Here is a 14,360-nt window from a genome sequence, read left to right as displayed (position 1 = left end):
CCACACAAGGCATTCAACTCCTCCCAGATAGACATGTTGAGAGGAAAACAATAAAAGAAAGTTCAACGACAAGGATTAATGAAAGACAACCCAATACCTCCACCTTCGTTGGGGCCAAGTGGGGGGGCCCGTCCCGGCCTCCTCGTGCCTCTGAGGGCCGTAGAGGGCCCGCCCTTTGCCCGGGCTTTGCCCGCGCGCGTCCCGCGCTGCGGGAGGACCGGGCCAATTTTGAAGGCCCCCGGCACCTCCTGATGACGGCTACAGCGGGCGCCGCGCACAGCCCCCTGGGAGTAGTAGTACTGGGGCTGTGGGCGCGAGGGTGCAGGAAAGCGGGGGGTATCCAGATGCAGAGCAGCGCTCGGGCTGCGTGACAGGAAGCAGGTAAGTTCGCACTCCGAGCCGTTTCCCTCACGGCTGTGACCAGGGCGGGGGTCAAGGAACCAACAGGTGTCCCCCAGCTGACGCGTCCCGCGCTGCGGGAGGACCGGGCCGATTTTGAAGGCCCCCGGCACCTCCTGATGACGGCTACAGCGGGCGCCGCGCACAGCCCCCTGGGAGTAGTAGTACTGGGGCTGTGGGCGCGAGGGTGCAGGAAAGCGGGGGGTATCCAGATGCAGAGCAGCGCTCGGGCTGCGTGACAGGAAGCAGGTAAGTTCGCACTCCGAGCCGTTTCCCTCACGGCTGTGGAGTTCGCACTCCGAGCCGTTTCCCTCACAGCTGCGCACAACACACAATGCAACTCTTTCTTTGATAAGTGAAGTTACTCGAGGAAAGATCATGAGAAAAAGAAATAAAATATAACACAAAAACACTAGAGAGCAACCTGCCATCCAGGAAATTGTACGGAGGATTAGCCGCTCGATTGTACCTATCTCCACAAAGGTCAAACACTATTGTAGATTATACTGTGGCAAGTCTATGGTTGTTTAGGTATATAATTGATTATAAAACAGATCAACATTCACAAAGTAATAATTTACCACAAGTTAGACTCTCTAGCAAGACCATTTTTTAAAATAAAAAATCGAACAGATTGTTGCTTCAAGCACACTTGAAAAATCTAAGGAGATTAAAGTGGAATGCATCCTCGGCTCAAGCCATAATATCCAAGTGTATACCTATGCTGGAAAATTAGAACCAAGGCTGATTTACTAGATGAGTGGAACCAATTTATCGAGAACCGACATATGCAATTTCCTAACCCTATTTCAAAAAGTGCTCACCGAATGGGTCAATCTTGTCCTAGGAGATTAAAACTCACTGATGCACTTTGAGACTTGATATGAGGTCTAAATTGTTATCTACGTATGCTGCGAAGGAAACCGTGGGTTAAATCTCGAGGGAATAATGAAAAAGAGACAAGGAGAAAGAATAAAATAGAATTATGGTTACTGAAAAAAGCTGTAGCACATCCGATTTTGGTTTAATCTACTCCATCCAAGCTATAATAGGAACTCAAATATATTTTGGAGGACAATTAATACTTTATAAAAAGGCAGCTTGTTAGCAAATAACACTAATATAACAGAATCAATATGGATTACTTTTTAGAACCTTTTCCGAGACCAAATCATTGGAAGTCAGCATTAATGAAATTTCTCTAGATCATACAGATTGTAAAAAATATTTACTTATTTGCATATAATGTGATACAGTCAGGGCCAGACTGGGGACCACAATCGGCCCTGGCAAAGTGCTCGGTCGACCCCCCTCCCCATGCGAGGAAGGGGGCGGGGGAGTGGAGGTGCCGCTGAGCTCTTTGCCGGGGCAGATTTTTGGCCGATTTTGGTACAGGGACGATTTTGCAGCTATTCTGCAAAAACGGCCCTGTAACAAAAATGGCCCCCAGGGGCCTAAAACCGGCCCCCACCCGTGCCACGCACCGGAGGATTGCCCGGTGCCCGCTATGGCCAGTCCGGCCCTGTGGACAGTTGAAGAAAACAATCCTAAAAGGTTCAACAGAGGGGGTCCCGGCCCGAATTGCCTACCACAAGCTTTAAGATAAAGCCAAAGTATTGACCCAATAAATCAATTCCTCTCCATAACTGCACTTTATGACAAGAAGTTCCAGACTTACGGAGAGGAGCAATCATCCACCCATTATTTAAAAGTGCAAAAGATCCATCAAATTACTGGCTGATAACCCTCTTTGATGTTGAGGTTAAATATTTTGCAGGCCTCTACTGCGAACCACACACCTGAATCCCAGGCATTTCCGATAGGGTGACACTAGATCCCTGACTTCCTCCTAGGGTCTACCTCCGGTGACAGGAAATTACACTGTACCGCTGGCAGGCCTCAAGGGGGAAGGGGGTTTGGATTGAGAATTGTAGTGCTCCTCCGTGACAGCTACGGTGGGGTCCCAAAATGCCTGTCATCCATCTAGTATGAATACCTGGTCAGAGGAGTATCTGCGAATTACAAGAACAGTGATTTGATTCACAATGTAGTTCAACAAAATCATCAAAACTTATTTGTATGCCATTAGTTCACACCCCAAACAGATATCAGTAGTGTTCTGTCTTTCTTGTCTGCTTGGAGTTAGAGTATGGATTCTCAATGAATCATTTGATGGATGTTGTCACAATTATCCTGTAGTGTCCCAAATGCAGCACAAGGACTCCCTTGGCACCCGCTTGTCATGCTCGCTGCCTATGTGTCCCAATTTTAGTCCATGTGTCAAGCAAGCATCTACCCAACTTGTACTCTAAGGGTGCACAAAAGGTTTTAGGGCTAAAAGGATTCCTTCTTGGCAGAGCCCTGCCAGAGTCTATTGCGTACTTCAAAACATCAGAGGATTATTTCATTTCCTAGAAACAACCACTACTGAGCTCGGAGCACAAGAAACAATAACAGTTTTTTGCAAAATACCTGATGTCAGCTTTTTTCTTTGCTGTCTTTTTCTTTCTCTGGGGAATCTGATGCTGGAGCAGTCACCAGGTCAGGACAAGGCAGAGGAGGTACTGAAGCCTGAAGCAGAGACCAGAAGATGACCGGATGGGCAAGAGGAGGGAAGCAGGTGAGTGCGGGACAAAGAGGCCAAGCAGGAAACCGGGGTGGAAGCAGCTTCTAACTAGAAACGCAGCACTTGTTTCTAGAAAACAACACCTGCTGATTTTTGGCAGTTACTCCACATGAGTTTGATTGGCAAGTGCACCTGCTGCTGCTATCATGGTCATGGAAAGTTCTACTTGAGAAAGGTAATTACTCTTGGAATGCACCTGATGCTGCCCTGAGGGTCATGGGACATTCAGATTAGGCAAAGCGAATCATTTTGACAGTTTCTCCTCATGGAATTTGATTAATAGATGCACCTGTCAATGTTACCAAGATTCTGGAGTGTTATTATGGATTTTTAATGCGCAGTCTATTGAGCTTAGTCAACTGCCAATAGTTCCCATCAGCCCACACCACAGAGTGAACATACAATTTTGAGAAGGAGAAGGGAACAAGTGAAAAGGGGAAATATCTACCTAAATCATAAGGGCAAAGAGGGTCATGCAGTGGCTGGCACCATGACAGTCTCTTACTTCAAGATCTTACCTCTTGGGCCCCTGAATAGACAATAATTACAATACACTAACCTGGCTTTAGACAGGGCATAAGTATGATTTCAAATTGAATGGCCCTATCTTTAATCATGGACAGATCCTTTCAGAATCAATCTTTATTATAGCTATGGTATGTGAACTTTAAAGCCACTTTTGACTGAGTGTCTAAACAAAATGTATGGCTAAAAGTTTCTCATTGGGGAATTCCATCAGATTTACTGAAGGGAATCCTTTTACTGCGTTCTAACACATAGGTAAGAATAAAAATTAGTTATGGCGCTTCTCTAAACAATTCCTATATCTTTCTTGAAGCAGGGTTGTGTTTTTGCTCAGCTGCTCTTTAATTTATTCATGGATGATTTACCAGCAGAATTAGATAAGGTAAATTGGAATTTCCCTAAATTGGGTGGTGAGCCAATACGATGCCTATTGTATGCTGACTATGTTTTGCTGCTCAGCAAAACCAGAGTTGGTTTCTAGAGATTTCTTATGATTCTGAATGAGTACCAATTAGCTAATCAAATGGAAATTGATCAGAAATAAGCTTATTGCTGGCATGAAGGTGAAAAAGGTAAGCAAGCGGTACATCGGCGTTGAGTTGGTAAAGAGTGAATCAAAATATTAGTATTTGGGTTTTATAACTGATAATCGCGGATATTTCCAAGTCCACAAGCAATTAATCAAATCAAAAGCAAGTGCACTGTTGATGATATTCCTCTCTATTAACATGAGTTTGAGGGGAATTATGCTTGAGACACTGGTTAAAATAATAAACGCAAAGCTGCTGCAACCTAAAACCATTTGTAAAGTTGTAAAGCTTTTTGAGACAAAGCTGCTAACTTGTTGGATGAGATAATTGCGAACAATTATAGGCAAATATTTCACCTTCCAAGAAACGCATCACCATCTCAAATTGACCTGTAATTTGGCCTAAAAGTTCAAACAGTCGCAAGTCAAGGGGTATTTATAAAAAAATATGCTTTACATTAAAGGCTTCTATGGTTGATACACCTGAACACGTGATTAGGGCGGCAATTATTGATTCAAAGTGTAAAACGTCATAGCTGCTTTAGATAATGTAGATGTGAGAGGCCTTTGGCACTACCTGTCTCATTAGCTGAATTTAAAATACACCTCAATAAGATCATTCAGAGATTATCTTGAATCAAGGATTATTGAAAAGCTCACACTCTTGGTGAATGACCCTAGATAGTTATAGGGTTCCATAAAGACAACCTTATTAGGGATCGTGTTATTTAATATGTGCAAAAATTTAAATTAATGATTTACACATTAAGATTTACGATTTCATAATTTTGCTCCCCTGTGGATTCAGTTGAAGCAAAGAGATGTCTGCAGACTATTACTCACTCATATTGTCAGCATTTGCCCAAAACTATTAATTGAACGGAGATCTATGCTGACAAAATCAGTAAAAGCAAAGGGCATCTGTTCATGCATATTGGCAGGAATTGCGTGCTTGGACTCAGACAATGCGCACCTAAATATGTCTTTTACTAAAGACATGATCTTTGTAGAAAACAAATTAGCAAACTTCAGTCAATAATTTACTTGATCTGGGTAATGCAGCTGGAAGTATGAAATACTGACTATCTGGAATTGCTTGTTTTAATGATTATTGTTATTTTAACTGATGAAATGGTCTAAAATGAGAAGGGGATTTGGCTTCTTTTCATTAATAGGCCGCTTGTACTTCCTCTGCTGTTGCTACTTTGATATTATAAGCTTTTTCAATTGTTAATATTTAAATTATTGCTTTAATCATTTTATAACCGTCTTAATCAATCATATACAATAAAGGTTTGCAAGTTTTATGTACTGGAAAAATATGCTTCCAGTACAAATCTTATGCTGGACCGCGAACAATCACCTCTACCATGAGCTTTTATGTGGGGCACCGAGCTTGTATGCAAGCACCACCATCAGGCCAATCGCAATATATATGGCTCTGCACTGTGTCTCCCTCTTCAAGCAGATGCAGGCCAGCATATTTGGATGCTGCGTTGCTTGAAAACTTTATGATGGTGGGTCTTTTTTTCTTGTGCGTAGCAGGCCAACTTGGATTGAGAACAGTGTGATGATTTCATCAATGGTGGAAGTTTAATGTTCTCTTCTAGCGGCTTTGTTCACTTGTGAGTGTCTGCCAGTTTTACCAAAGGAGTGGCTGAGGAAGTGAACATCGCACCAGTCCTATTGCTAAGGCCACACTGGGAACCCTGGTAAGCTGAAGTAACATGTAAATCATGCATGTTTATTGGAAAAGTGTGCTGCAGCCTTTTTTGAGGCAGAGCTGAGGGCACCACATCAATGAAGGGGGCGCAGCTGTCAGAAAAAGGGGTATGAGGCATACTGTTTGTGGGAAATGTGAGAGTTATTAAGGAAAATCTGGAAATGCTACAGGTGTGAATCTCTACTTTCTTTGTTTGTCTGTGTATATTGTAACAGGAGGAACCCTTCTCTTCCAGAAGTCATTGACAAATAATTGGACACAATTAATTATCACCATTATTAACTGGGGACATTAGCAATTTGGCGAAAAGAAAACAATCTAGCATTGGAAATGCAATAGGTCTCGCATTTGTTTGAGTTAGAGCCTTTGGCTTTGCTAATGGTATTGTATTTCAGCCATGTGTTATTGGGTGTATGTATATGATGAGTAGCCAAATTATGTGGGTTGGATTTTAATTGTTGGCTGTGGAGCAGTATGAAGCATAGAGTTAGGAGGAGAAGAGCAGGGTGAAGAATCGGGAAGGAGAGTGAGGAGGAGAAGAACAGCATGAGGGACAAGGAAGGAAAGTTAGGAAGAGAGTAGAATGAAGCAGAAGAAAGGAGAGTGAGGAGAGCAGCATGAGGGAGAAGGAAGAGTGTGAGGAGGAGAGCAGCCTGAGGTAGAAGTAAGGAGAGCAGCATGAGGCACAAGGAAGGAGAGAGGAGGAGAAGAGTAGCATGAGGGACATGAAATCTGTGAGGAGGAGAAGAGGAGCGTGAGGCAGAAGGAAGGAGAGTGTGGAGAGCAGCATGAGGCAAAAGGAAGGAGCGGGTGGTGGACGACGGTGTGAACTGGGTCTTAAGGGGCATCCGACGAGTATGTTTTCAACTAGTGGAGAAATTCCCCTGGTACATTTTACAAGGAAGCCACAGCACATTGCCCTTTAGTATTAAGCTCTACTCACTGCCAGCTGCACTTCAATTCTGCACCGACCTGCGCCTTCTTTCTTTGGTACACGTCTCTCACAGCCGGAAGTCTGGCAGTAGGGTGTTTTGGGGTTCACTGTTCCTCTAGTGTGCGTCAAACGTCGATGGGTACCTGGCTCGGTTACCATGGAGCTTCGTAACGTATCACTGTATTATTTAACACATGGCATATTCAAGCGGATATCGGTTTCCACTGCCCGCAAGTGTCCGGAGAATTTGAGCGTGCGTGACTCAAAAAGCCTTACTGTTGTAATGTATCTGCAGAACCATTTAGTCTAATAAAAGGCATCGCCAGAGGCTGACTAGTCCATGAGAAAAGTGAGATTTCCTGATACATCCGTGCCTCTGAAAGGTCTTTAGGGCTGGGTCAGAGCCAGCCACATGGCAGGCTGTCTGGCATTCAAGCCAGATAGACGCTCCCACAGTAAGACATTTTAAAGAGCACAGAGTGCAGCTCTGTTGAACTCATCATGTCTGCGAACCCCCTACAGAGACAAGAGAGATGTAAGGGACCACGAAACCTCTAGCAGGGCTCTCCAGTTGCCCCCTGACACCTCCCTTGTGGCTTATCAGCATCACACATAGTATTAGAAACATGCGGTCACAATCCTGCATCTGCCGCTTTTTGTAACCCTTCTGCTCTAAATCTAAAGTTTGTGCAGGTGAGGTTAATGGAGCAAATATTTACTATGGTCTGGGTAGGGAAGTGTAATTCCTGGCCCGCAGGTCCTTTACACAAGTGTATTTCAAAAATGCACTTATTACAGTGAAAGAATGGGGGAGGGACTGCTCAAAAGAATGCTGTGTGTGAAAAACAAGACACAAAGTGCATCGAGCACTTACAAAAGCATGAAGCATGCAATTAACAAGTGCAGCCGAAGCAGACCGCGTTGAAAGTGAAAAAAAGAGTGCTTACAGATTTATGAAGGAGACCGTCTAATGCCGCAAGTAAACCATCCAGTGCGGGTGGGCGGGGCCAAGAGGAGACAGGGCGGTAACAAGGAGGGACTAAGAAGGCTCCTTTACAGTGAAAAGCCACCGTTTAGCAGGAAGGATGACGCAAGCCAATTGGAATGATGGGCAAGGCTTGAAGTCGCCGTCTCAAATCGTACCGATCACAATAAGCCTCGCAGAGCAAGGACCGCATGAGCGCTCCAGTGCTAGGTCTGCGAGACCTAAAAAGGGAATTAAATATAACTGATTATTCCAAATTGATGTTTTGTCGGATTGAAATGCTGTTTATATGTCCATTTCACATATATGTCGTGAATGGCAAACATGCTAGACAGAAGGGTGCACTGTTTTAATGTGGAGTACTATGACATCTCTTCATCTGATTAGTAGAACACGAAATATACACTGTCAGTGCTGCTACATGGGGCAAACGTTTACTGTGATTTTGGAGATCAGGATCTAGTATGGCTAATTTTTGCCAGTGTAGGATTGAAAGGGCTCTGGGGCAGATTTACAAATATTTTGCACAGGGTTTGCATTACAAGAGGATGCAAACCTGCCCCAAGTGCTTTTTAATATCTACTTTTCAGTGCAAAACATGTCTCAGATAGCCTTAAGGTATGAGTCAATTGGTCTCAGATTTTGAAAGAAATATTCCACAGAAACCTGCCAAGATACCACAACTATAGACTGCTAAACCAGCGTTTACACCTTGAAATCAACTAGTTTAGACCTTAAATTTACAGACTTTTTAGGTAGAATAACTGTGGCTTGGCTCGAGACCCACGATTAGTAGCTACTAGCTCAGCCATTCCCAACAGAAAATATATAAAATGCTATTAAATTCTTGCCTAGTAGTAAGGGCACATGTACTTAACTACTGAATTATATAAAGTGAGATGCTAACTCCACATTTGCTGTTTGCAAACAAGGAGGCAAGGGAGAAAAAAATTCACTGCGACTGGCACCTCTATGTGTTTGACTTGATTAATTGGGTAAAGGATGCAGTCAAATGTTCATCCTAGAGACCACAAACACTAATAAACATTGACACGAAAATATCAGCATAAATCGTTGCAGCGAGGGTGTGAAGATTTGGGTGTATTATATGGTATGGAGGTGGGGCATTACTGTGTAATACACTCACTACCACTGTCTTTTTGTCCAGTCAGGCTTGTTTCCCAAACCAGTAGCTAAACCCTGGGTAGGTGTGGCTTTGAGCAGCAAGGCTTAAACAATGGAACTGGTGTAAAGCATTTAACAGTAACAAACAATGGAATAAGAAAGTCACAAAACACAAAAGAAATCCAACCCCACTTTATAACAATAGATTATATTTTAATGAATGTTTAGAGTCCAAGATGAACAAAATCGACCAATGGCTTCTGTAGATATGGGTTTTAAAAAGGAAATATAAATCTCAGAACTTTTAAGCACCACCACAAACAAGCATTAGTAACCATTAAGTCAGGAAACTTTTGAAAAGTTTGTAAGAGTTGTATTAGGCTACTTGACTTGACTAGGGAGATCAAATCTGGCAGCGGGGCTGAAGGAAGTGGCCCAATTAGGGTCACCCAGGTCACTAATGACCACCTCTCAGCCTTCCATACCAAATGAATAGTCGGTCAGAAAGTAGAGAATACAAACCAATAACTGCCTATTTAGATACACAGAGCAGAGCCCAGTCTCCAGGAGTGCTGCAGAGGGACTGGAATCGACAAGCAAACAGATACATTATGTACATATCGCAACTGGGCTGAAACACGCCCACAGTGGAATTTTTCAAGTAGATGCAGCTGGACAATGAAATACAAAAAAAGTAAGTTGTGATTCTCATATCTCACACCACCTAATACAACCTAAGGTTGTTTCACCCTGTACCTGCCACCAGACAAGTGGGAGAGGGTCTCTATCTAGTGAGAAAGGTATGTTCTCATGTGAACAGTCTATTCATTAGTGAAGCAAAACCTAACATTGCAGAAACAAAACGTAACAAAGGCCTTTTTTCAGAAATAGCAAAGGCTTTGTTTTGTTCGTGGTTCAAAATGGCGTCTAAATAGAAGATGGTGCAGCGAATGCTAACTTTACATAGGCAATGCACAAACACAAATATGTCTATTCTAACAGGGCCACTAAGGAGTATTTGGACAGTTACCTGGTCACCAAATTGCTCTCCTGTCCAGATTGGAACATTTCAGAATGATACAGGAGATGGAAGATGGTCAAGGATGCTCTGGGTGCTGTACAGTCAATGAGACTGTCCTTGTGGTTATTCCTAGATCCACAAGTTAGGTGGGTCGGCTTTGGCCACAGGGGTCGGGGACCATCAAAGTCCTCTTTGAGCCAGTGGAAGGCCATCTGTTGTAGCGCTATTGATCTCCATCCACAGCAGGCCCAGCAGAATATTTTGTTGGGGGTGGGGGGGCTGATGTCCCTCTTGAGTGACCAATCTGGACTCCGATGACACTATCGAGTCTGGAAGGCTCAGGTGCAACTTCTAGACATCAAGGATCGGTCTCTTGGGAAGCCCAGCGGCAGACAGCAGTGAGTCTACAGATGTGGTTACTGACTTGTCAAGTTTGGCTGCTTCAGCTTTGATGTCCATGGTGCTGGTTGTAGGGGGTAAGGTGACTGACCGTTAGAGTCACTTATTTGGTCTGGGGCGTAGGAGCATCCTTTCCTCAAGCCAGGATCCACAGGCACAGTCCTCTCTTCGCGAGCCCAAGGTGCGGCAGGTGCAGTCCAACAGACGGTGCAGCCTCTTTTTTGCCAAGTCCGGGGGTCACCAGGGCATTCCTGCTTCGGTCCTTTCTCCAGTTCTGCAGTGATCTGAGGTTCTGGGTGCCGGGAGTGCCATATTTATGCACAGAAAATGGGAGAGGATGCGTTCAATAGCCAATGGGCTATCAGAATCCATCCAGCCCTGTGATGACTTTCGGTTATGTGTGGCATCTTGAAATGCCAGAGTGCACTATTTTGCCCACTCCCTAGATGTTTGAATCCTTCCTTTTATTTTAGGAGTTTGGTAGCCCACCCTATGGCGAGATGCCTGTGGGCTAGATGCCCACGGTATAACTGGTTTGGGCACTGGTCTCCCCTCTCTGTTTCCATCACCAGTATGTCTACATGAACAAAGAGGCAACCCTTTAGGAGCGTGATCACCATTTGCCCACCAAAGGCGGCTTTGACTTTGAAACTTGCATTTTGGGCCAACACACTAAGCGGCTTCCTGTAAGAGAGAGGTGACCACTCTCTCCGTAGTAGGCTGCTATTGTTCCTGAGCCTGGGAGTGGTTCACAATACTCCTCAGGAGGGCAGAAGGCTGTCTGGTGGCCATTGACGGTGTGAGGCCAGTTGATAACAGGGTATCAGTTTTCTAAAAGTTGATTTTCCATAAAAGTTACATTAAATTCAATTTGGGCATCGAGTTCGGTTGAATGCCACAATTAATTTAATACCTTAAAGTACCCAGTTTAGTGGTACCATTCAGAGGTTAGCTGGGCTGAGGAGTCAGCCGTTAACTCTGTGTTAGCCAATGGGGCCACTAACTCTTCCAAAGCAAAAACAATATTCTGGATCTTTTGCTGTTTATACGTCTTACTTAATAATGACCACTTCTGTGCGTCGGACGGCCCTCAGCCGTCTGATGTCACAGTGGGCTTGTGCGAAGGACGACTGAGGGCCAGCCGAACCGGGCACTGCCTGGAATTCTCCAGCACCGCTGGGGAATTCCAGCTGTAGTGAAGCGGATATACAGCTCCCTGCCATGGGGCTTGGTAAGCCTACCTTAGGGGAGACTTGTATTTGTATTTGTATTTGATTTGTAGAGCGCCTTATCACCCAGGGGTCTCTAAGCGCTTAGCGGGGTGTAGACACAAATGGACACAGAGGTGTTTAAGGGGAGAAGCTAGATGGTACCCCATGCCTCCTGGAATAGCACGGTTTTTAGCTTTTTCCTAAAAGGCAACAGACTTGTTTCTTTGCGCAGGTTCTCAGGCAGTTTATTCCATGCACTGGGGATTGTGTGGGAGAACGTGCGACCTCCTATAGAGGATAGTTTGAACCGTGGGCAGATCAATAGTGCGGCTTCTGCTGATCGTAGATTCCTGCTAGGGCCATACGGGACCAGACGTTCCTTGATGTATTTAGGGGCTTGCCCATATAAGGCTTTATGCGTAATGCATAAGCCCTTGAATTTGGCCCGTTGATTTATTGGCAGCCAATGAAGTTTGAGAAGAAGGGGGGTGGCATGGGTCCTTCTTGGCTTGTTAAAAATGAGTCTGGCCGCGTCATTCATAACGATCTGGAGTCTGTTCATTAGTTTGTTTGGAATACCGACATACATGACGTTGCCGTAGTCCAGCCGTGCCAGGATTAGTTCTGATACTGCTCTCCTGAGCGTGTCTGCCGTCAGGATGGGCGACAGTTTGCGTAGTTGTCTCATTAGGCTCACACAGGTGCCCACTACAGCTGAGACCTGGGCTGACATAGTAAGGTTGGCATCTACAACTATGCCGAGACTTTTAACTGTTTCTGCCGGTACTGGGGGGTTTCCTAACTCAGAGGGCCACAGGAGGTCACTCCAAGGGCTAGATGATGTCGTAATTGCAAGCACCTCCGTCTTATCAGGATTGATTTTTAAGGAGTTTGCCGTCATCCAATTGACGGTGAATTTTAAGATGTTTTGCAATTTATGATCTGCCATTGGAGTGTTACCAATTTGAATGATGATCTGGGTATCATCAGCGTAATTGTATATACTGCAGTCCATCTGATTCAGTGATGAAATGAGGGGCTGCAAATATGCATTGAACATCAAGGGTGACAGGGCTGAGCCCTGTGGGACTCCACAAGTGATCCTTGCTGCCTCTGATACCAGGTCATCCAGTTGTACCCTCTGAACCCGTTCACCAAGAAACGAGGTCAGCCAGGCATGGGCCGTGCCCTGGATACCGAAGTCCCACATCCGCGACAGTAGTAGGTCGTGATTGACCGTATCAAATGCCGCGGAGAGGTCAAGCAGCACCAGGGCACAGGGGTCTTTTTTGTCTGCTTTAAGTCGCAGGTCGTCTAGCACGGAAAGCATGACCAATTCCGTGCTATTGTGGGCCCTAAAGCCGGCTTGGTTGGTTTCCAGCAAGGAATTGATCTCAAGATGGTGAGAGAGGCTGGGCAGTACATGCTGCTCCAGTATTTTAGCTAAAAAAGGCAGTTGTGAAATGGGCCTGTAGTTTTTTTAAGATCTTGGTATCAGCCCCTGCCTTTTTTAAGAGCGGGATCAATCGGGCTTCCTTGAGGTTAGAAGGAACCTGTCCGGTAGTGAGGGAGCTGTTTAGAAGCGATAGTATATCATCCTCCAATCCTGGCCATGCTTGTTTGAAGACCCTCGGGGGGCAAGGGTCAGCCGGTGAGCCTGATTTGACTTGGTTCATCACTCTTTCCAGAGTTTCTTTAGTGAGTAAGGGTAGTGAAGTTAGGGGCTGGGTGACTGTGGGGGTAGGTATTAGAGTAGTTCCTGGGCATTCCAGTCTAGGGGTGGTCTCGATTTCTGTCAGGAGGGCAGATATCTTGGTGGTGAAGAATGACTGGAATTTATGGCAGTCTTCTTGCGTGAAGGAGGGCGGCTGTTCCTTCTTTTTCCTCAGTTCTGTGAGGACTTTGAAAATGTCTTTTTGGGGATTGGGTGCTGTCGCAATTCTGCTTTCGTAAAAAGCACCTTTCCTAGACCTAATAGCTTGTTTATAGATGGTGAGCTTTTTTTCGTACAGAGCTTGGGAATTAGGATCATACCCCTTTCGCCATGCTCTCTCGCTCTGGCGCAGGGAGCGTTTCAGTAGTCTCAGGTCATCATTAAACCAGGGGGCCCCTTTTCCTTTGTCCCGGATTTTTACCCTTCGTGCAGGTGCCACTGCCTCCATAGCATTTTTCAGTTTTAGTGAAAGTTTGAGGCTGGCCCTCTCCACGTCATCCTCTGGTGGTCTGTTAAGGTGGGAGGATTTCTTTAATGTAGATAATAGAGTATCAATATTGATTGAATTCCACCTTCTCACCACCCGCCACTCGGTGGTGGGGATTTCTCCTTGCCCCGGGAAAGCTAATTTACCCTGCAGCAGGTGATGATCCGACCATATGCAAGGCGAGATAGTGACAGGGCTCAGCACCGGGACTGAGGTCCAAATCAGGTCCAATGTGTGACCTTTCTTGTGTGTAGGGCCTGTCACTATCTGGGTTAGTTCTAGCGCGGTCATAGCCTCATCTAACTGTTTGGACAGTGTGTCTTTAGTGTACTCCTCCCAGTGGAGGTTGAAATCTCCCATTACCACAAGCCCCTCATACCTTGTGTGAAGATCGTGGACCAGTCCCAGAAAAGGCTCAAGAAAGGCTGGGGGAGTTCTAGGAGGGCGATAGATGATGAGTATCGCCAGGCAATTGGTGGCAGAGCAGAGCTTGACCCCCAAGATGTCCGCACCCTCTATACTTTCTGCACAGATGGTTTCTGATTTAAAGGAGTTTTTATAGAAGATGGCAACTCCCCCCCCTTTCCTGCCGTCCTTCCTATTATGGGTGGTGGCACTGAAGTTGGGTGGGAGTGCAGCCACTAAGTCGGGCATAGAAGAATCCTCTAGCCACGTCTCTGTG

Source organism: Lissotriton helveticus, chromosome 4_1 (assembly GCF_964261635.1).
Source record: "Lissotriton helveticus chromosome 4_1, aLisHel1.1, whole genome shotgun sequence".
NCBI lineage: Eukaryota > Metazoa > Chordata > Amphibia > Caudata > Salamandridae > Lissotriton > Lissotriton helveticus.
Note: the sequence above shows the minus strand (reverse complement) of the source record.